Here is a 21,214-nt window from a genome sequence, read left to right as displayed (position 1 = left end):
CAGTGGAGGAATAAACTTTGCAGATAATGGAGAAGTAAACTTTACAGATAAATTATTTGATGACTTTTCTGTATGTGGTGTGTGTGTTAATATATATATATAGGTACATACAGTTTTAAAAAGTCTTGGGTGTAGTTTATGTGTAAGCTTTGTCACACTGCAAGTGCTTACCTGCTTACTCTTAAATGCCAGATGCCATGTCCTTGAGTGTGGGAGAGAGGGAATAAAACATCATCTCTGCCACTTCAGCCCACTGCCCAGATAAGCAGTTATTGCAGTAGCTCTTTGCATACTGTATATTATAATTACTCCTTAATTATTTCCTAAAGCACTGTATGCTTTAAAGAAACCTGTATCCTGAAGTAATTTCAGGTTTCAGGTTTTGCTTTTGCTTTTTGTGATGCTTTTCTTTGTTTGTTTTCATTCCCTGACTCTAAACCAGAAAATATTGCAGTATGAAAGGGGGAATATAACTGAAATTTGTGTTAAAAATCTACTCCCTTGGTTATAGGTTTTGGTGGGGGGAAGGGAGCAGGGAATGTATGTGCAATGTGCTAGTATTTAATAGATTTAATCTTCTTTTTGCCCAGTTTCAAGCAGTGCCTTTTCTGAGGATAACATTTCTGTCAGGAATGCGTGTGCCTCCTGGCTGCTTGCTTGATCATTGCTCATGTTCTTGCTCTGGCTTTGTGGCTGGGGGTTATTTTAAGGGAAGGACTTAATTGTGATGCAGCCCAGTGGCTGCTCTGGGGATGCTCTGTCAGTTATGAGTTGGATTTCTGGCCCACCTTCATTTTGTTAGGAATTTTATCATGGCTCTTGGTGAGACTCAAGTCTTTAAGACTACGAAACCAAGACTTTCCTTCCCGTCCAGCTATTGGATTATGTCATCTGAGATTATACATTTATTTACACTGCTCACCTCTGTTATGCCATGACTGGACCACTCTCCTGGAAGCAGTGATTGGCTCCATAGCAGAGAGCAGCTGCAGAGGCAGAGGTTTGGGTTTGATTGTGCTGACAGTCTTTGTAAAAGTAAAATCTTCCATGTTCAAATTGAATATTCAATTTGGTTATAATCAATAGCTTTTTAATTCCGAGGCTCAGAAACCAGAGTACCCTAAGTAGAGGCAGGGCAAATTCACATCACCATAAACCAGAAACTGAAATGTCTCTGGAGATTTTAATAAAAAGAGCTCAAGATTTATCTGTCAACTTCTTCAGCTGATGAATAGAAATAAGAATCTTTGCAGAAGATTTCTAATATTGTTATAGAATGGATGGCTTGGGATTCTGTTCCTATTCTTAACTATACCAACGGCTTATCCCATCTCAAAGGACAGATGAGGGAAAGAAATCATGTCCATTTGGCATAGGGGAATGTTGTTCCTTCAGAACTCGGAAGTGCTTCACAGAGGGAAGCAGTTCCCTGTCATACAGTTTGTTTGACTTTCTAGTCTTGCTTTGTGTTTCCCCAGGAACACACTAGCAGGTTGATTTTTGTTGTTGTGCCATCTTCCTGAAAATGGCCAACATGGGACCCTTTCTAGTATGCTTAAATGTTGATTGAAAAAAAAAAATTAAAAATATTATTTAGTTCATATCTGGTGAGGTGGCAGCATGTGGCTGTCAGGGTGTCTGATAGCTCTCACAAATCTTAGGAAGATGGGATTCTTGTGGATGTGTGGGTTTTTGTGTCAGCAGATGTTCCTTGAGACATTTCATTGCTATCTCCCTATTTGATCCCTTGGTGGTCTGTTTCAAGACAGAGGTTAGGAGAGGGAAAAAAAAAAGAAGAAACAGACTCCATATTTTATAGCCACTTAACCCGATCATTATTTATGCAGTAAGAAGGCAGCATTAAATTTATAAGTAGCATAGAATTGAGTTGATTTAAGGGCTTGTGTCCAGTATTAATCTTCAAGGAAACCAATATGAGAAAGGAAATATTGCTGTGTCCCACCTGTCTTTATAATTACTCCTTTTAATATTTTATATTTTCCCAATCCCACAACCTAGAAATACAATGGTGCTGTGCAGTAAAAACACCGGACCAACAAAGTATGGTAGTGTATCTCATATATATGTACATACTTACATTTGTTGTTGTAATAAAGGTTTTAATTATATAAATTTGTACTTATGAAATCTGACCATGATCACTGAGCCTGTGGCACTAAGGCAAAGAAGCCTTTGCTGTGCAGGTGACAGCTTGGTCATGTAGAACCAACTTCCAAGGCCCCGTGGCCTCTGTTGCCAAGGCATCCTGATGATATTCCATCCAACCTGGTGTCCTCAGCCTCTGGACTGGCCTTTTTACTGGCTATAAGTGCACCTGGCTTGAGGTGGCTTTCGTTTGTGTTTAGAGATGATGCTAAAAAGCCTTGGCTCCCTCACTGAATATACAAGTCACTTGGAAAATTTTGCTCACCAGCCTCCTTTGTGCTCTGACTCTATGGGGTGTTCCTAGAGCTCATGGGGGACAGTGCTCCTGTGTTACCATGGGTACCTACAGAGTTGTTGTGGGAACATCAGAACTGGATTGTCTGGCTTTATGAACCTTCAATTCCTGCTTTTTAGTAAGGGAGTTTGTGGAGTTTTGGCTTTGGTTTGTGTCAGAAAGCTGAGCTGCATTTCTAAAAATGTCTCTTGACTATCCAAGGTAGATTTTTAAGTTATGCATGTGTCAGTCTGCATAGTGTCTTTGCATTTATCATTTAAAAACAGGAATGCTGAAGAACTGGCACTGTGTTGAATACTGCGTATTTATTCAAATATTGCATGACTGCTTTCTGCATGGCTGACTGAAAAGCAATGCCCACCACGGTGACTGGGTGTTAGTCTTGGATGTTCTCTGTTGGGAATGGAGGGAATGTTTTGGAAGAGGTAGAATTGTGGTGGGATGGGAGTTGTCTTTCTTGTTTTAACAAAACGGGTATACAAACTTTTCTAAGCGTATCTTTTCATATTTGTTTTTCTTATTAATTTTGAACATTTTATTATTCTGTTCATTAAATATATATATATATATTTTAGTAAAAATACTGGCATAATTTACTGAAACCAATTTCAGTTCCATCAGTCTAGGATTTGCTAGTGCAGGGTATTTTTGCTGGCTCCAGCTTAAAAGAGTTTACTTAAGTGTCGAGTTGTTAGTACAAACCCAACAGGTGCTGCCTCTGAATTATGGATGATTACACAGTCACTTAAGTCTGAATAAAGGTCTGGGATAAACTCAGTTGGGTTATACACAGGAGTCAGCTTCAGCAGACAGCCACAAATGCCAAAGACAGTTTTTTTACTTTAGTGCAGGCATTGCATATATAATTTCTGACTGAGTTGGGAGGAGGTAAAACAAGCTTCAAGTTTTCTATTTAGATGAAAAAAATCTAGAAGAAACCTGGGAAACTGTATTGAAAAATATATGAACGTGCATAGCGCAGTATATTCAAATTCCATGATGACATAGTTGAGAAAAAAATATTAGTGTATGAATACAACATTTCTTACTTCACCAAAGCCAAGATTATCAAGATGTCATTGCTGATAAATGAGAATAAAATTCAAAGGCAAGTTTCAGCCTCAAATGCACTTAGCTTTGAAACAGCCTAATGTGCCAATTCTGTTCTTAAAGGAAAATAGTTTACATACGTTGACGTCTGAGCCCTTTAAATCCTACCCAAAGATGTGTTTAGCATGCAGAAGAGTGGAAGAAAATGTCTGAATCATGAGAGAAAAGCTTGAGGAAAAAAGGAAGGGAATACAAACTAAGGCAGTCACAAGTGAAAAAGTCTTGAAGTGAAAGCTTAGAGTTGAAAAGTATATATAATTCTTCTGGTCTCCTTAACATAGTGAAGTTTAATGCTTCAATTATTCTGTAACACTGCAGAAAGGGCAGTTCAAGCTGAAGTAATTAACAGATACTGACCAAAAACTGAGGACAGGTCTTAAAAGCTTTTATGTACTCATCCCTAGCCCTACTAGGGGGATGGAAAGGGAATGAATTGTTTGCAATTTGTGAAGTCTCCTCAGATAGTTGGAATATTATCTATAAAAGCAAGCAAACATCCAGTGAAGGGGTTTCTTGCCAGTTCCAATTCATACATAAATTTGCAGCAGAGCTTGCACAGCACTGCAGGCAGCGCTCATAACTCTTGAATGGGACATTCAATGCCTGTCTCAGTTGAGCACATTCAACTTCCACCACTTGCAGATTCTGTGCATCAAGATAACATCCTTGTCAATTCTTACACAAATGTCTTCAGGGAGCACATATAGAGCCAACAAGTGATATCTCTCTCCTGGGGAGCCAGCGAAGTCCCATTTGTGCACATAGTGACAGGCTCCCTTGGAATGTCACCAAGTATGTTTAATCCAAAGTAAAATGGAGTTTTGCCATAGACTATCATGAACTTTTGCAGATTTAGTATTTAACATCCTTCCAGATCTGTGAATCTCACTGTTAAGGAAGGGAGGGGGAAAGAAAAAAAAAGAAAAAAAAAAGGACCATACAAATTTCATGAAGTATGCATTGTATAAAGGATAAATGATTATAAGCATATGGTACCTTTCCATGAACAGATTTGCATATGTATAAAACTTTCTTTAGAAGTAGCCTTGGAAGCATGTAGAGCTTCCAAAATATCATTCAGACCACTAAATTAGACTTTCTCATTTTCTTCTCCCTCCCACCATGTTATGGGAAAATGGTAAGAGATAGGACTCCACATACTCCTTAATTTCTTTCTTCTTATCTCTTCCCTCTCTTCTCCAATGAGATTTCAGGGAATCATTGTTAAACATTGTTGTACCTATTTTGGCTCCATAATGCATAAAGTGTGAGGAGATTGCCTTCAGCTGAAAGGCAAAAGGCTGGAAGATTATTAGAAAATATAGGAAAACTGTATCAGTGGTAGTACACTAAGGTGCTGATCACTCAGCTCAACAATGATTTTGTCTTTCTAGGAAAACCAAGAGCAAATTATTATTTTATTATTAGTAATAGTACTGTTTTATTCCATTTTTCTTTCAGTGGGTACCTATATGACCTCTCCTGTATTTCATATGCATCCCTTGTAGAGAGAGAATTAAGGAGGTTTGTGGTGGGGGAGGATCATTATTCCTCATGCATGTCATTTGTCCTCTGCTTTGTTAGCTCTCCTCTGCAGGCTTGCAGTGAGCTAAAAACTCTGGAGCAGCTCAGAATTGTGTTTCTGATCTAATCTGAGACAGTTTTGAAGCTGACCCTAACAGGATTGAAGTTAGCAGCATGCAAGAGCTGAAAATACTTTGGCTCTGCTGCTGGGCTAAGTCTCACTATTGCCCTTTGTTGTTCTCACATAGCATTTTATTTTTAGGTGGCATTGTTTATGAGGACACAGAGAAGAGAGGTAAGAGAGAGTGGGAGAGGAGGGCTTTTGGGCTGTCAACATTACTATACAGAAGTAAACTGGTGAGGTGTTGGATGCCTGGAGCCATGCTCCAAGATCTGGACATGTGGGTGGGTGAATGTTAAGATCAGGTGTGATCAGTGAGTTAACATCAAGGTGTCAGCAATTTACAGAAAGGTTTTTCACTTGCTAATTTCTCTGCACAGCATGTCCTTGTGCAGGTGATGGTTATTCACATGCTTTGTTGCAGGAAAATGTTCTGATAGACTCGCAGCATGATGGGGAGGATGCTGCAAAGTAAAGAGAAGGCTTGAGACAGGTAAACATGCCAGACGAAATTTCAGATGGGCTCCATCACGTTATTACCTTCCAGGAACAAATGTGTGGCATGCAGGAGTATTTTAAGCTATAAGCTCATTTGGTCTAACAAAGTGACAGGCATTTGAAACAACTGGGTAGACTGTAATTTAGAAGGTGAAGTTCAGTAACAGTTTGACAGATCGTGGTTTGGTGTCACCCATCAGTCTGATAATTCAGTCACAAAATATTTTTTGTGGTTAGTCCAAAATATCTCTGCCTGGTGGAGGATTAGGTAAGGTGGCTTCTGGGGTGCTTTGAATAAGGAAATTGCAGAAAAGAGGGAATGAAGGGCACAGCTTCAGGTAGCAGTGATTGTTTTACATTTGTGAATTACCTGGAAGGTTTGAGGACTGTAGAACACAGAAGTACTGGATATAATCTTTCTGTGCTATCATTAATAGCCAGAGCACTCTCAAGAGTTTAGAGTGGGTGATAGAGTTGGTTGACCAGGACAGGTTTGCCATATAAACCCCCACATCTCCCCATCTGCTTAGCATAATCAGAAGAGAAAAATTTTGCCACTTACTCACTTAAATTATTTAAATTTTGCTCCATTTGTGAGAGGAATTTCAGCTTTGGAGTGATTTCCAGTGGTGTTGCGGATATAAAGGGAAGCTGTGGCAGAGATTCCCTTACAGGAGGAGTCACCTGGAAGCAGCACCCAGTCCCTTTTTCCCTTGCCAGTCTCAGATGTGCTGGAAGCATATGCATGCCTAGGGTAAAAGGGCACAGAAATAATATAATGGGAAAGATTTGCAGGATTATCTTAACGACATCTCTGTTAACGAGACATTGTTTCTTACAATACAATCCTAAATCCTTTCTTCATTAAAATTTTAGACCACTCAGCTCCAGAGGAAAATGCTTTGGTTCCTTTTCTCCTTAAAAAATAATGTGCATGCGTCTACTGAAATTGCACTGTTATATTTAAAAATACCTTAACAGGCTGCTTTCTAATGAGCAGGTTTTTTTCAGGTAGTGCACTTTTTCTAGAGCAGTGGAACAGCTCATAAATAGTTAATTGGAGCCATGGCTGTACTTGTGTACTTGAGTAACAGCCTTGGTGGGGAACTTCTCAGTCGTGCAGACAGGCCACTGCAGCCTTATCAGCAACAGGAGCAAGATGGCAAATTTTGTCAGTGTCTCCTACTCCTGTTGAAAATTTGACATCTACTTCTAATTATTTTTATCATTAATTCTTCTAACTTCTAATTATAGTTACATAGAGCTGAAGTGCATTTGCTTCAGACAACAGTTTCCAAAGTAATCTATATTTTTTCTCTAAACTTTTTTGGTTTTTTCCCAAGGCATAATACCCATTAGAATAAATTTGGACCAAGTTAAAATGTTGAAGCCTTTTTTGTTTTTTTATAAGGTTCTGGTTTTCTTCTATATTATCTGGATTTTGACTGTCCAATTTATCCCTGTCACCCTCTTTCACAGCACTGGAATTTAAATATGTATATCATGTTTTGTTAATAACATGTCAGTGAATTGAATTACTCTCTATTCTTAATGAAAGCTCTTCAGGTTTAATGAGTAAAGAAATAATGTAAAAGATAATAACCCAAGCCTTAATATTTTCTTGATCACAAGTCAAGCCTTCTATATAATTTATTAAAGTAGCATAATGTCCTTACATTTGAGGTCAAGATTTTGCAGGCTTAGCAGAGATTTTTATGCATAAGGGAAAGATGAAACTTTAAAAATATTATTTCAGCAGTTTCATAATTTAGGATTGTGACCTCATGCTCTAAGAATAATTATGGTGCATCACGATCAGCACTTTATCAATATTCATTCATGGACTTAGACTCTCTTCATATCATAGTTTGTTGGGTGTTTTTTTTTCCTTTTCATGCAACCATAGTTAATATAAAATAGATGCCAAATGCCTTACGGAGCATGGGCAGTTGCATTATTTGTAGGTTGTGCTTCAAGCAGTATCTACAATATTTATGAAAGCCACTGTTATTCAGTTGTTTCCCTGATTTTTTTGTGTAGGTGTTATACCTTCTGCTGCCAGGTGGGACCAGTGTTTCTAAGGACCTCTCACAGTGATGCTTGCCAGCTCTGCTTTCACTGTGGCTGCTGTGGATTTGAATTTGTTGTGGCTGCACGTGCAGTTCCTGCAAAAATTAGAGGCAATAAGGGGGGTGGGGGGCTGTTGCCATTAGTTTAAGCTGAAACTGTAATGACATTAAAGGCATAAGAAGGGATATGAAGGTATGTGGCTGTAAATTCAGTGGTGTTGCATCAGTCCATCGTCAAGATGGTCAAATGCTGAGAGACAGCTACAAGGAAAAGCCGAATCAATGAGGTGAACACTTCACCGGTTTGTTAAAAATTCTATCTAGCATCTTTAATGAAGCATTACATGAAGTTTTCTGACCTACCCAGACAAGACCAGCAGGCAGCAAAAGCACCAGCTCTTCTGGCTGTCCTGTAAATACTGCAGAGAAGAGCAGTAGGCATTTGTGGTACTTCTGGTCAGAGGGCATCACCTGGCCTGACCCCAGCACGACTCTTTGCAGGCATCAGGGACAAGCAGATGATTCCTCAGGAGTTCAAGCATGCAGAGATTCAACTCTACAGAAAGAGTAGAGCTCACACATGGGAAAATGGTGTATTCATTCACTTCTTGCAGGAAAAAGAAACTTCTACCTTTGCTGGAATAATGGTCATCTGACTGGAGGTTTATCTTGGTTGAGGAACAGTTAATGCAGCTTTTCAGCCAAGGAAATCTCAGAAAAGCTGAGAATGGAGGCCTGTATATTTTCTTTGTCAAGTAAACCAAAAACCTGTAATACCATTAATTTGAAAGGGTTTCTTCAGGCTTCAGCAAAATTCAGCTCTTTGGGCAAGCCCTTGAGTTGGCAGCTCTGGTGTGTGTGCTTTCAGCTGGGGCAAAGCAACACAGCTTTCCTCCTTGAGACGGGCACGAGGTTTCATTCCTGCCCTGATCCACCTTGGTGTCTTGTAGGCAGGGCTGCTTCTTCACCTGTTTGGTGACTGTGGCAGGGGAAACTGCACCCTGTGTCGCAGGGTTGGGGGAATTTCCAACTTTTTGCATCAAGTCCGAGGTTTTGCAGCTGATAACCTGCAGCCTGCTGCTCTCTGCCAGCCACTGCAGTGGGTTCCTGAAGGGCTGAGAGCAGGAGGGAATGACTGTCCACGTTACTCTGCCGAGCAGCTTGGCCCCAGCACTTCTGTAAGGCAAGCTTGAGGTGCTGCTTCAGCCTGGCTCTGCTGGGAGACGCTCATGGGCTTGACACTTGTAGGCAATTTGTGCTGCTCCTGCGGCCGGTTGCCTGAGCGCTGCTGCACTTGACAACACAGTCACCAGCGAGGGTAACAAAAGGCAGAGCAGCATTTGTGAGATTAAAGCAGTGTTTCTGGAATGAAAGAAGCGTTGAACTTCAAACAAGTGCTTGGTATGCATTTACTTTTATTAAAATTCCTCTGTATGACTGTGAAATTTGGATAACAGCCTCACTTCTCCCAAGCATTAGCGAGTTCCTCTTGGACTGTCTTTAAGTCCTTGCTGGTGTTAAAAGCCTGGAAAAGGTTCTGGCAAGTTGTTGCAAGTGTGTTTAAGCAGCTTAGAGACACTGTTTTTGTAGATACAGGAGCACAGATTTTTCAAGGGAAGGTATGGACAATGTTGCCTGAAGCTTCTTTGTAGGGGCTCATCTAAATCAGAATGGCTCTGAGGCAAGGCCAGGAAATACTGCAAGGATGTCTTCAAGGAAAGTCCACATTTGAAGTCCAAAACCACAAAAAAGATGACAACGCTCTCCAGTGCAGTCAAGCTTTTGCAAATTCAATAACTAGACATCTATAGACAAATGCAAAACTAGAACAACTTTATTTGGGAAAAAACAAACAAGAATAGGTGAATTAGATGAGTATCTGATAACTGATAACATGCTGCAGGTCCAGCAGACACCTAGACAGAGCCTAAGGAGATCTTTATGTAACTGAGCTGTGTGTTCCCACCTAATAAGTTCTGCATGTCAGCCAACTCCAACTAAATTTGACAGTGGGTAGCTATTACAGTTATTCCATTTTAGCTGTTATCTCTTACCAGTTTAATTAAAAGAAGTGACTGGAAGGAGGAAAGGCGCCCAATTAGTGCCCCCACTAGAGGAAAGGGGCTAGTTAGTGTTTTTCTCCTATTAAACGTTGCAAGCAGGAAGGAGAAATACCTAGGAAATAAGGTTTCTTTACTCTTGCTCCTGAATGACAATACGTTTTTAAAACAGGAAAGCATTTTCGTATACTTTAGAGCTCTACTCTTTATTTTGTGTATGTTCTTTAGGAGCATGGAAAGTAAATATAGAAGTGGGAAGCTCTTGGTCTCTTACAGCTTTGTGACAGTAGTGGGCTCCCATGCCAGGAGCTGTGTGGGGTGAAGTGGTCTGAAGCCTGAAGGTGTTCAGATGGGGACTTCTTGGATCCTCCAGCTGAGTTTTAAAACTGAGTTACGCTCTGGTTGCTGCAACATTTGAAACCACGGGTGCTCAGAGCTTACTCTTTGTTGAGTCATCTTCTTTCTTGCCCAAGTGCTTATTCTGCATAATGCACACCTGTTTTTAGCAGAAATAATTTGGATGGCTACAGGAGGGAGGGGAAAAAGAAAAAGGCCAGTTGTTTGGGAATAGGCAGAAGTTCAAAGGCAGGTTAAATAGGGTTTGAGCAGCGTGGTCAAGTGGAAGGTGCCCTTGCCCATGGCAGAGTGTTGGCACTAGATGAGTCCAAGGTCCCTTCCAATCCAGTCCATTCAGTGATTTGATGATACGGCTTAATGAAGCAAAGAATGTGTCACCAGGTTCTTTGTTTTTAATTGGTTCTGTGTGGGACCTGTTGTGTCATTGAGTAATATTTGAGGTATAACAATGAATGCAAATATTGCAGTCCTTGCTAAAGTCTGTGCCACAAACAGGCTGCATAAGTGAGTTCTAGGGGGGTGATGAATTAGCAAGTAATAATGTTTGCTCACTCTGCTATGCACCTTGCTTTTTATATAACTTGTGTAAATTTCCTGTGTGAGCACTTTGTTATGCACACTCATAAACTCTCTGTCTCTACAGTAGTGTGCTTTTGTGCATAAACAGCTAAGCATCCTTTTCCTGAAATGGGAGGGATGGTGGTATTTTTGATTATTGTACCAGCTCTTATTCCCACTGAAGTTAAATGCAAGCTGCCTTCCAAAATCAAGGCCTGCTATACATTGCAAGGGAGTTCTGGCATGTATGTATGTAGCAGAGTATTTAGGAGATGAACTGGGGCTGTGTTAGTTGTAGAACAGAACTCTCCTGGTCTGTGTTTTGCTTAGTGCTCCCATTTTCCTTTAGTCTTTGCTGTCCAGGTTTCAGCTGCTCAGCCAAAGAGAGTGGTAGGTACAGTCCTGTGTATCATTAGTATGTGAGCAGTACAGTGGATTTCAGCTGAATAAAAATGAATTCTTTGACTTGCAATTGTGAACGTTTCTAGTTTGCCTTGACAATCCTGTCAAGACAAATTTGAACTTTGTCAGCAATTGTGATTTCTTGTGGGAGAATTACTAAAAGCCTTTGCTCTAGGTATCAGTCAGTGATTGCAACCCTCATCTGCTATTTGACCAAAATTTTCCATGGCACTCAGCAGGCTATTACTTGTCACTCTGACATATAATGGAGGAGTATTTTAATTGACTTAGAAGTTAAAATTTACGGTTACTTAATACAGTATAGCTGTATTACGTGTCAGTGGTGATACTTGCTGTGAAAATAGAGAAAGGGGAGTTGAAAGGACTTGGGGTTTGGAATATTTTTACAACACATGGTATTGATTTTACCTTCTACTTCTACAAGCTATCAGTTGAGTTTTTATTTAGTTAATGGGAGCAGAGGTTTCCTATTATGTAATTATTGTTGATTTTAAAAGGGATTCTGGAATGTTAATTGTGCATCTCGTTTCTAAAACTGTTTCTTCCAAGATTCAGTACTTCTGCTGGAAATGCTTTGCTTTTATGCTGAACTTTGAATAATTGCATTTTGGATCCTATGCTGTCCTGTTTTATCACCTAAACCGTTCTTCTGTCATGGTTTCCAGGTGCCCAAAATAGGCATAATTATACATAAATCCGAGGGTTATGTGAAATTGAAAATTGTAAGTCACTCTGAAAGCTGTGCAGCATGAATGTGGTCGGTGCATTCGCACACATGCAGTGTGTGTATATGTACATGTATATGTACATGTATATCCTGGAGATCAGATGCTCTGGCAATACTGTCTTCCTAATTGCTCTCATGAGTGCAAGTATGCGGATGACTTTCTAACTGATGGTGCTGATAAGTTTAAATCATCTTTTTCTCTGTGTCCATTTCAAGACAAGCCCTTTTGCAAGCAACTGAAGAGAGGAAGGCACTAGAAAGAAGAGTGACTTGCATTTCTCTTCTCTCCACCCTGCCCATTGTCAGCTTACCTGACTTTCTAAATTAGGAAGAAGTACGGAAAGAATATCTGCATTCATTCTGCAGGAGTGGAATGGGAAATTGAGCTGTTGGATCCTTATTTATGTACCTCTCTTTTGGCTCACACTGAGCCAGAAGATCCTCCACATAAACAACAGGCAAGGAAAACATAGGAACTTGAAGTGTGCAAATGAATGTGGCAGTTGACAATATCACCACCAACAGGAATGAACTTACCTTGGGGTAAATACAAGAGTAAGGATCTCTGCAAATTGTCACTGTACATGGGGGTGGGACTAGTGGAAAGTGATGTCCCTGTCTGAACTGGAGCTGCTGCTTGCTGTGTGCTCTGCTAACTATCACATTTTTTAAAAGCATATATGAAGCCTGAGAAGGCTGCTTCACCTGTGACAAAATTCACAGGTTGGACTGGGATCATGATTACTGGAGGGGATCCAATTGCAAAGTGTTGGCAAGCATTCTGAGAGCCAGAGAGACTGGAAGGAAAGTGATTCTTTAGGCAAGACAGGATTAGTGAAGGTAGATGTAGAAACCTAGTTTTTAGGAAGAGGTTTGATTTGGGCCATGAGACCAGGAGGGTGGAAAAAGCAAATTTATAAACTACCTCCATATCTATATACCTAGAGCTGCAAGAGTCATCCTATTTCCTGTATCAAGTAATGGTGTCATGCTTTAAAAATACCATGAACAGGTTGAATTTCCTAAAAATGGAAAAATGTTCGTGAAAAAGAAACCATAATAATTTCTAAATGACCACCAATAGTGGTTTTAGAAGTTGACATAAGATGTTTCAAAATAATGTGACTATTAGTCTTTTAAAATACCTGTTAATCAGAGATGGTGGTAAAGTGGAGTTTGATTCTCACTGTAACATCTGAAGCCAGTGCCAAGCTGCAAACTTGCAGTTAAATATAAATACCTGTGCCTAATCTTATTAAGGATGATTACTTTTTGATTAGTGAGATCATTTTAGGGCGATTATTTATTTTTTCAATCTTCCTTTTACAAATGTGCACAGAAATTCCTGCATCTTGCAAGACAGTCAAGCCTGTTATTTTCAGGAATTTCTCTGATAAACTGATGGGCTTTAGTCTTAGCACTGAGTTCTGTGTTGGTACTTCATACTAAATGATTCTGTGAGCTGCTTGTTGCTTTTCATTCTCTCCTACGTCCTGTTTATAAAGTTCACATTGGTGTGCAGACCTTCCTACTTCTCTTTTCTATTCCTGTGTGGTGTTTTAATATAGCAGACACTAATGCTGTAGTTCCAATATACTTTCAACATCCGCCCTAATTTTTTTCTTGGTGAATTGGGGGAAGGGGGGCATAAGGGAGTTAAAAGACCAAACCCCCACTCCATTCTTCCCTTAGATTTTTTCAGATCAAGCAATAATTATACATGTTGCCTTCCCAAGCCTGTGGGATTGCTCTTATGAGTAAAGGTCTGCCATACTGGGGCTATTATGTGACAAGTTGGAAAATAGCCTTTGTTCCCATGGTAACCTTTTTTTTGTGCTTTGGTGCATTTTTTCCCTATGGTTTCATGGTTGCTCTGGAGGTTTTTCTATTGTGGTATTTTAATCCCCAGTAGACATTGGACGGCAGCTTAGTTTACTTTTTGCTATTATGAAATAATTTAATTTTGAAAAAAATTTATTTGATTATGGAACTCTTGTAAACTTTTTATGTTGTGGTTAGGGTATTAATGGTGTGGTAGTTTTCTCTGTAAGCATGTCATGCACTCGGAAGTCAAAGCAAACAGTTGGTAATAGGAAAATATGTCCAACTGGACCAAGCTGCTGCTGTTGTAAACTAATATTTTTAATACAGTTATTCTTTTAGGACTTTTGGGGCCAAGCCATTGCCAGCTGTATCAGGTAGATTTTTGTCTGCAACAGAATGACATTTTGTAAGGTCATTAACAGTCAATACTCTGGTCATCAATGGCATTTCAGGTTGCTGTAATAAGGGTTTAATAAAATAAACTTTCAAGCAGAAGTTTTTTAGGAGTTGCTTGTTTAGACTCTGAGGGAAGACCTTCAACTGAAGTTGTGAACCTGCTTTTAAAAGTAGGAGGCTTTTTAAAGAGGTACTTTTATTACTGGTAGCATGTCCCTTCATTTGCCTTCTTTGTGCATTTTCCTCCTGTGCTTGTTCAGTTACCTTTGTCTCGGAAGCCTTCAGTAGCAGAGCAATGTACTCATGCAGTCTTGTCTTGCCTGAAATTCCTCATGGTTATGATTTCCCACTGGTGCCCCCATCAACAAGTGAGCATCACTTGAATCATGGCATTTTATGCAGCTTTAAAATGTTTCTGACTGAGAAGGCAGCAGAGCCTCACCAGGTAAACACTGCCGTGCCCTGGCAGGAGAGTTACCAGGATGCATGATGGCTCACTCACATAGTTTTCAGTAGTAGTAGGAAATTAGATGATGCTATGAAAAACTGGATTTTCCAAGCTGTGTGTCTCCTCCTAGTTAGGGCAGGTGAACGGGTGCAGGAAAAGAAAGAGTTAAACGTACTCCCTGCCCCCCTCAAACAGACTTTCAATAATTAACCAGATAATTTTCCAGATAAACTGTTCCTGCCTTATCTTGCTATACATAGCAATTTATAATCAGCAGCACAAACACCAGCATTGCATGCATTTAAACTGCACTAATTCTATAAGTGAGCCAAATATGAAAAGTTAGAGCAAATGCACTGTGAGGCTTACTGGAGTTCTCTGCCTTCCAAAGCCAAAGGCCTAATCCTGATAGGAAACTCCCATCTAGGTTAACCATTCCATTTCAATAGATAACGATACCTATGTACTAAAAAACCTGCAGAGAGCAAGGAAATTTTATCTCCCTGGAGCAGTTGCGTCTTGGTAGGTTGTGACAGCAGTTAGAGGAGAAAAGTGCATTGCAGAAGAAAAGTAGGGGGATGTTATACTTCTCTGATCACTAAATCACTGGATAAAAGTTAGAGTTATTTCCCTAGGAAATAAGTGCTCCTCAGTTTCACTTCTCCTCAGTCCATCAGAACACACTTTGGTCAATGCTTAAGTTTATATTTTTCTATAGTCAGCTGATTATTTGGGGGTAAAATTTGGATTGCTGACTGTAGTTGCTAGCAAAATATTTCAGTAGAGAAGGTCAAGGAAAAGTCAAGGTTTACAGCTGGATGGAGGAAAATGCTGAGTCCTGTCAGCATCCACTAAGGTAAATGGGAACTGAAGGAGCATAGCACACTTGCTTCATTTTGTAAAATCAACATATGCCTTAAGGTTAAACTAAATACAGGAACCTGTTCACTTTGACTGCGGCACAGAGCGCATCAGATTCTATTTGCTGAATAAACATTTGGAACTTAAATGCTTTTTTTTAAATCCTAAGTGCATCTTTTTAGATTTGGTGGGGCTTGGAAAAAAGGTTGGAGCCTTTTCTATTAGTGCATGTCAGAGTTTGCTTGTTATCATAATTAAGATCCAGGTATGAAAGTGTGATGTGTGACCCTTAGGCAGTGCTAAATAAAGTAACTTAAAGTGAAAGCTGGAGTTGCTGAGGAAAAACACCATCCATGTTCTCAGTTTGCTTTTTCATAACTAAATGCACTTCCCTTGCTATTCCGACATGTTCCATCATACTAAGCATGTTTTAACATTAAGAAAGGTTGTAGTGTTTGAAATTAAAAGAATTGAACAGTTTCTGTCTTGCAGTACAAAAGTTCTGTGCTTAAAAAAACCCAAAAACCTAAATAACTAATCGAGACTGACCAGTAATTTAGATGTAATATCACAGCTGCTGAATTCTCTTTGTTGGGGTTTGCTGTTTTTGTTTTTAAAATTTCTTTAAAATATACCCTCAGAGAGGGTGAATGTTGCTGTGCTTGCTTTGGGAGTGTTGCTGCTAAGGCTCAGGAGTGGTTGAGTTCCAGCAGGTCTTCCTTAGCTCAGTATTCCCAAGGTCCCACGTGACTGCCTTCTCCTCCAAAATTCTGATCATTTCATCTCTGCACCTTTTCACTCCTCTCTGCTTTCTGGGTCTGCTGACAAGAAGATTGGTTTATATACTCTGACATTTAAGAAATACCATTTTCCAGTCTGCTAATCTGCTTTATTCAAGTGGTTCTAGGAGAGAGCCAGGGTTCCTTCCCACAGTGAAGCCCTTTAAAAATTCAGGTTATACGACAGAAACTGATGCTGGTCAAACATTATTAGTATTGACAATTAAAAGCAGGCAGCATAGAGCAAAATCTGGGAGATGATACATGGCACTGGGAGAGGTCGTGACTGCCATCATTGTGGAGTGAATTGGTTTAATAAATAATCTACTGGACAGGTTTTGACCAGGATATCACTTTCTAAAGGAGTAATACAGTTATCTTGGGCAGTGAAATTATTGTTGCTATGTGGACATGCACAAAAGTAATGGAGGCAGCGTGAAGAGGAGATGGTGTCTGTGCTGTCTACTGTGATGGCTGAGGGAGCAATGAGTTAGAAAAAGGAGGGTACTGGGAGAGCTGCTAAGAGAAGTGAAATGCCACTGAAATGCCCAGCTGTTGTTTTGGGCCACAGGAATGTTAGTTTCAGTATTTCAAAGTGCAAAGTTGACTATCATGTTTTCATGTGCTAGTTCCCAGTAGAAGATGACTCCAGCTGGAGTTTATGCCCCTTCAGAAATGAGGTGAGAAAGGGTAGAAGTTAAGCTGCTGGCAGCCTCTGCATCTTAAATATCCTGATTATTCTTCCTCTTCAGTTACTTTTTTTATTCTTGTGGTAAAAATACGGTTCTGTAATCTCAAATTCTTTTTACCTTTGTTTTTTCATACCTTTATTGAGGCGTACGCAAGTTCCTTCTGTTTGTTTTACTGCCAGAAAATTTCAGTATTAAAAAGAAAAGTCAGTGACATGGAATTAAAAAGGACTCATCTAGATCTCATAATAATGAAAGCACTTGGAACAAATGACTTTGGAATTCATATTGTGGCTTCTGCTTCTTTGGAGTGCTTCATTTTACCATCAGAGAGGCATCGTTTGTTTAAACTGTGCTCCTGTATGACATCTGGTTTGAAAAGCATAATAACCTATATAATCAGCTTTTTAAATGCTGGATTATCTGTGGGTTTATTGACTCTTCTTTACGAAATCTGTTATTTCTAATTAATTCTCCATCTAACTATTACTAAAGCCAACTGTGAGAGACACAAATGAGCTTGATGGCAATGGCTAGTCAAGGTCAGCATTTAACTGCCAGCATTTGCACTGTTAGGGATAATAAATCAGGCTTATTCTTAATCACATACTCTACAACGTGACTGATGTTACTGGAGCCATTGAAGCAACCGATTTAGAAATCATTTAGGAGATACATTTGGCATTGTTAAACTCTCCATTCTGCCCTTGGCTGTAACAGCACTGGGATAAAATATGTGTGCTCTGGTAGATCAACTCTCTTTGAATCCTGTGCAGTTTTATGAGGGGGGTGTAGGAGTGTGTTTGTCTGTTCTTGTCTCGGTATTACAAATAATGAGAGAGCCATGAAAGCAGTAACTCCTAATCAACCTATGCGAGCCACTGGCTTCTGAAAATGGGAATGAGTAGCCAGCTCTATGGCACTATTTCATATTTCTGGAATTTTGGTTAGGAGTTTATATTGGAATTAGCTTGGCACCCACAAGGAATGTCCTGGCTCAACACAACAGTGTGTTGTGTAAAAGTTTTTATAAAAAACATAATAAATATAGTATTAAGGTTTAGGCTCTGATTTGGTTTTGTGTAAATACAGTGTTTTCACTCGATCTGAATTTTAAGACTCAAACCTGCTGTGGCCCACATACACCATTAGATTTAGCATGTCATTCAAATAGATACTTGTCACTAGGCTAACTATCCTCCAGGGAGTCAATGGTAAAGTTTCTAATCTTTATTAAGTGTTACCTGCTTGTAACTTTGCCCAAATGCCAGTTTACATTAGGCATTCTTACTGGGCAAAAATTTGTGGCATGTTGCTGTGGGAAATTAATGCAAAGGGAAATATTTAACTTGGAGCATGCATGAGAAGTAATTTCAGTGTGGGTGGTTTAGTGCAGTTTCTCTGCCTGTGCATATTATAGAATAGAGAGCTATAATGATTAATAAAAATAATTGGTTTCATAAAAGTGATAAATAAATGAAGTGTCTTCTTATGTCATGAGCACTGGATGTCTGGCCTTAAAATAAAAGCCAAGGGATAGGTTTCTCATCAGTGAGATCTTGTTCACAGTGGTCACTAAGGAAAGAGATGACAGCCTGAAAAGATAGAGATTTAGGAGGAAAAGGTACAGCAATCCATGTGTGCCTTGTTTGGAAAGAAAAGCTTCCATGGAGAGAAGGAATCATCCTGAGGTTTAGCTTGTGATTTGAGCATATTTTTTAGGCTTGGCCTTTTATTATTTGCACCACTTTACCTTTGTGTGAGGTATTACAACAGCATTATGAGTTGGCAAATACTCTGGTGTAGCATGGGTGAAAGAGAACATAAGAGATTTTAAAAACAAGCCAAACATTTTCATGGAGGACAGTCATAGCCAGAGCTGGCACCAGTTGGTACTCTGGAGGAGATTGAAGTACCAACAGCAAATATCAGTGTTTCTTTGCAGTAAAGTATTTGAGAACAACTCCCTGTTTGATACTCCTGTTAAGAATGAAAATGCCTCATTTGTGTTTCAACGTATTCCACTTTTAAACTAAATCAAAGAATGAGTTAATTCAATTTAATTTCAGTATGTTAAGCTTCCACCTGTGATGCTTTGGCTGAGTAGCTGAAATACATACTCTGTGTTCAGGCTGTACCTTCCAGTTGTATTCAGGTCTTCAGTGGAGAGGAGCACTGCATAAAATATGCTATAGATTGCATCTTAGGTAGGCATTTAATAATAGCTGTGGATCAACTGGTGTCTTCATGTGTCTTTGCTGATTTTTTTTTAACATAATAATTCTGTGAAAGCGCAATGTTGTAGGGTAGCTTCTATCTAAAAAAAGGCTCTCCCACCTTCTGCAAATCCTACATGACAATTTATTTTCAACTAAAAATAATACATAATTACATATATATATATATATATATGTATATATATATATATATATATATGCAGTATGTATATATAGAGAAGCATGTGCGTGCATATATATATAAAAATAAAAATCATGCACTCTGCTCTGTACCCTGGAAACCTCCATTTCTCTACAGGAAAAGCTCTCTAATAAAATTACTTCTTTTTTAGTTATTAAAAAAAAAAACTACAATAACCTCTTTTAGGATAGAAAGACTAGGAAAGATTTTGCCAGTCTTATGAAGAAATGGGAACACATGGCATCAAAATTACAAATCCCCTGAGACATTTTGGTCTTATGTCAGAATTGAAGTGTTTCCCTCTCAGGAAAAATACTGATGTTTGCAATGAAAGAAAGAGAATTTTCAAGGTTAGTTTTCCAGGTTATTGGCATTTTCTCAAGAAAGCAGACACCTTTTGAATAATTTTGTTTAATGGGAGGCCTGATTTTTTTTTCATGCCGTATGGAACGTGCTGGAGGGAGAAAGTCCTGTTCTTTGCCTTTACACATCAGAGCTGAATACCAGCACAGCCTGGGCAAATCCTGGAAAAGTGACTTCTCCTGAGGGTAAATTAATGCAGCGTGTGCAGGTATGTCTGTGACTGGAGCACGCAGAACTTATTTTAACATGGATTTGGTGAGGCTTTCTCTCCTAACAGATGAGCTAATGCCATCACCTAGCAATTATCACGTAGTGTGATGTTATGTAATGAGAGTATAAATAGCACCAGGACTAAAACTAGTAAATCTAACAGACTAGCGAGCAGACAAGAGCAGGAATACTATTTGGAACATTTTGATTAACATCTGAACACTGTCATTTAAGCAGACGTTTAGATTTGATGTTGCACTAAAGCTGCAGGCCAGGAGAGCTGCAGTCCCTCATTTGGACTGACATTAGAGCTGTGTCCTTTGGATAAATCACTTGGCCCCTGCATACCTCTTTATAGGAAGTTAGAAATTTGGAAAAAGGCAAAGGGTTAATACTTGAGATTTCTTAAGCAACCTCATTATCTTGTATTTGAATTAAGATTTCCTGTGGACTTTGTTTCCCAGTGGCTGATGGACAAATACCCTGTGACCTGCAGTTTGAACTACCTGATAATTTCCCTACTGGTATGAAGTCTTTCAGGGTTGCTTTTGTAGCGTTTGGCAGCATTCAGAGAGATAACATGTAAGAAATGCAAGAGGTCATGTTTACCTGGAGAAGAGAGGATGTGGGGAAGGAGATAGTCTCTCCAGCCCCATGGAGGCATGGGAGGGATCCAAAGCTTTCATCTCCTTCAGGATCTGGCATGTTTCTCTAATCATGCCCGTTGCTTTAGGGTAGCATTTCCAGTTCCTGGGGGTAAAAAGGGAGGGAGGAACTTGGGGGATCAGGAAACGTGACTTGTTTTTGAAAAGCATTGTCTTTGAGAGTTGCCAGTGGAAAATGTTTGCTGTAGGTGCCCTGTAGTTTAAGACAGAGGTAGAGAGATGATTGAAGCAGGGCTTGCAAGGTGCATCGCTCTACGAAACTTCACGATGGTCTGAACCTCCAGTGCTGCTTTTCTGGCACCCGCAAGCATGTGGGAGGATCTTCTGCACTTGCAGGATGTACAGAGGCTTCTAAACTACATTGGAAGTAAGCTGCTAAATTGCAGGAATATTAGAAATAAGCTCATGGACTACAGCAGTGAGAAGCAGGAGCACAGACAAGGGGAGTACATAGCACCTTGCTGCACTGCTTCATCAAATGGCCTTAGAGGTTTCCTTACAGGTATTCCTTAGCTGCAAAGGCTCCAAACAATTAAAGAAACAGAAAGAAAATTTATGGCTGTCAGGCTGCTGCCAGAGTGGTTTGTTAGTTTGTTTACTTTTATTTTCAGCTTTAATCATCTGCTACCAATAAATTCCACTGCCCTTGTGGT

At 39.6% G+C, this 21,214-nt stretch overlaps 1 protein-coding gene across 2 annotated transcripts in view; it reads left to right on the top strand.

The window, feature by feature from the left end:
- The window catches only part of NR3C2 (nuclear receptor subfamily 3 group C member 2), a 182,721-nt gene that overhangs the window by 84,047 nt on the left and 77,460 nt on the right, over positions 1-21,214 (top strand). The gene's annotated exons all lie outside the window — the stretch shown is intronic.

This window comes from Cinclus cinclus, chromosome 5 (genome assembly GCF_963662255.1).
Source record: "Cinclus cinclus chromosome 5, bCinCin1.1, whole genome shotgun sequence".
In the NCBI taxonomy this organism is placed as follows: Eukaryota; Metazoa; Chordata; class Aves; order Passeriformes; family Cinclidae; genus Cinclus; species Cinclus cinclus.
This window is presented reverse-complemented; position numbering and strand designations above follow the sequence as displayed.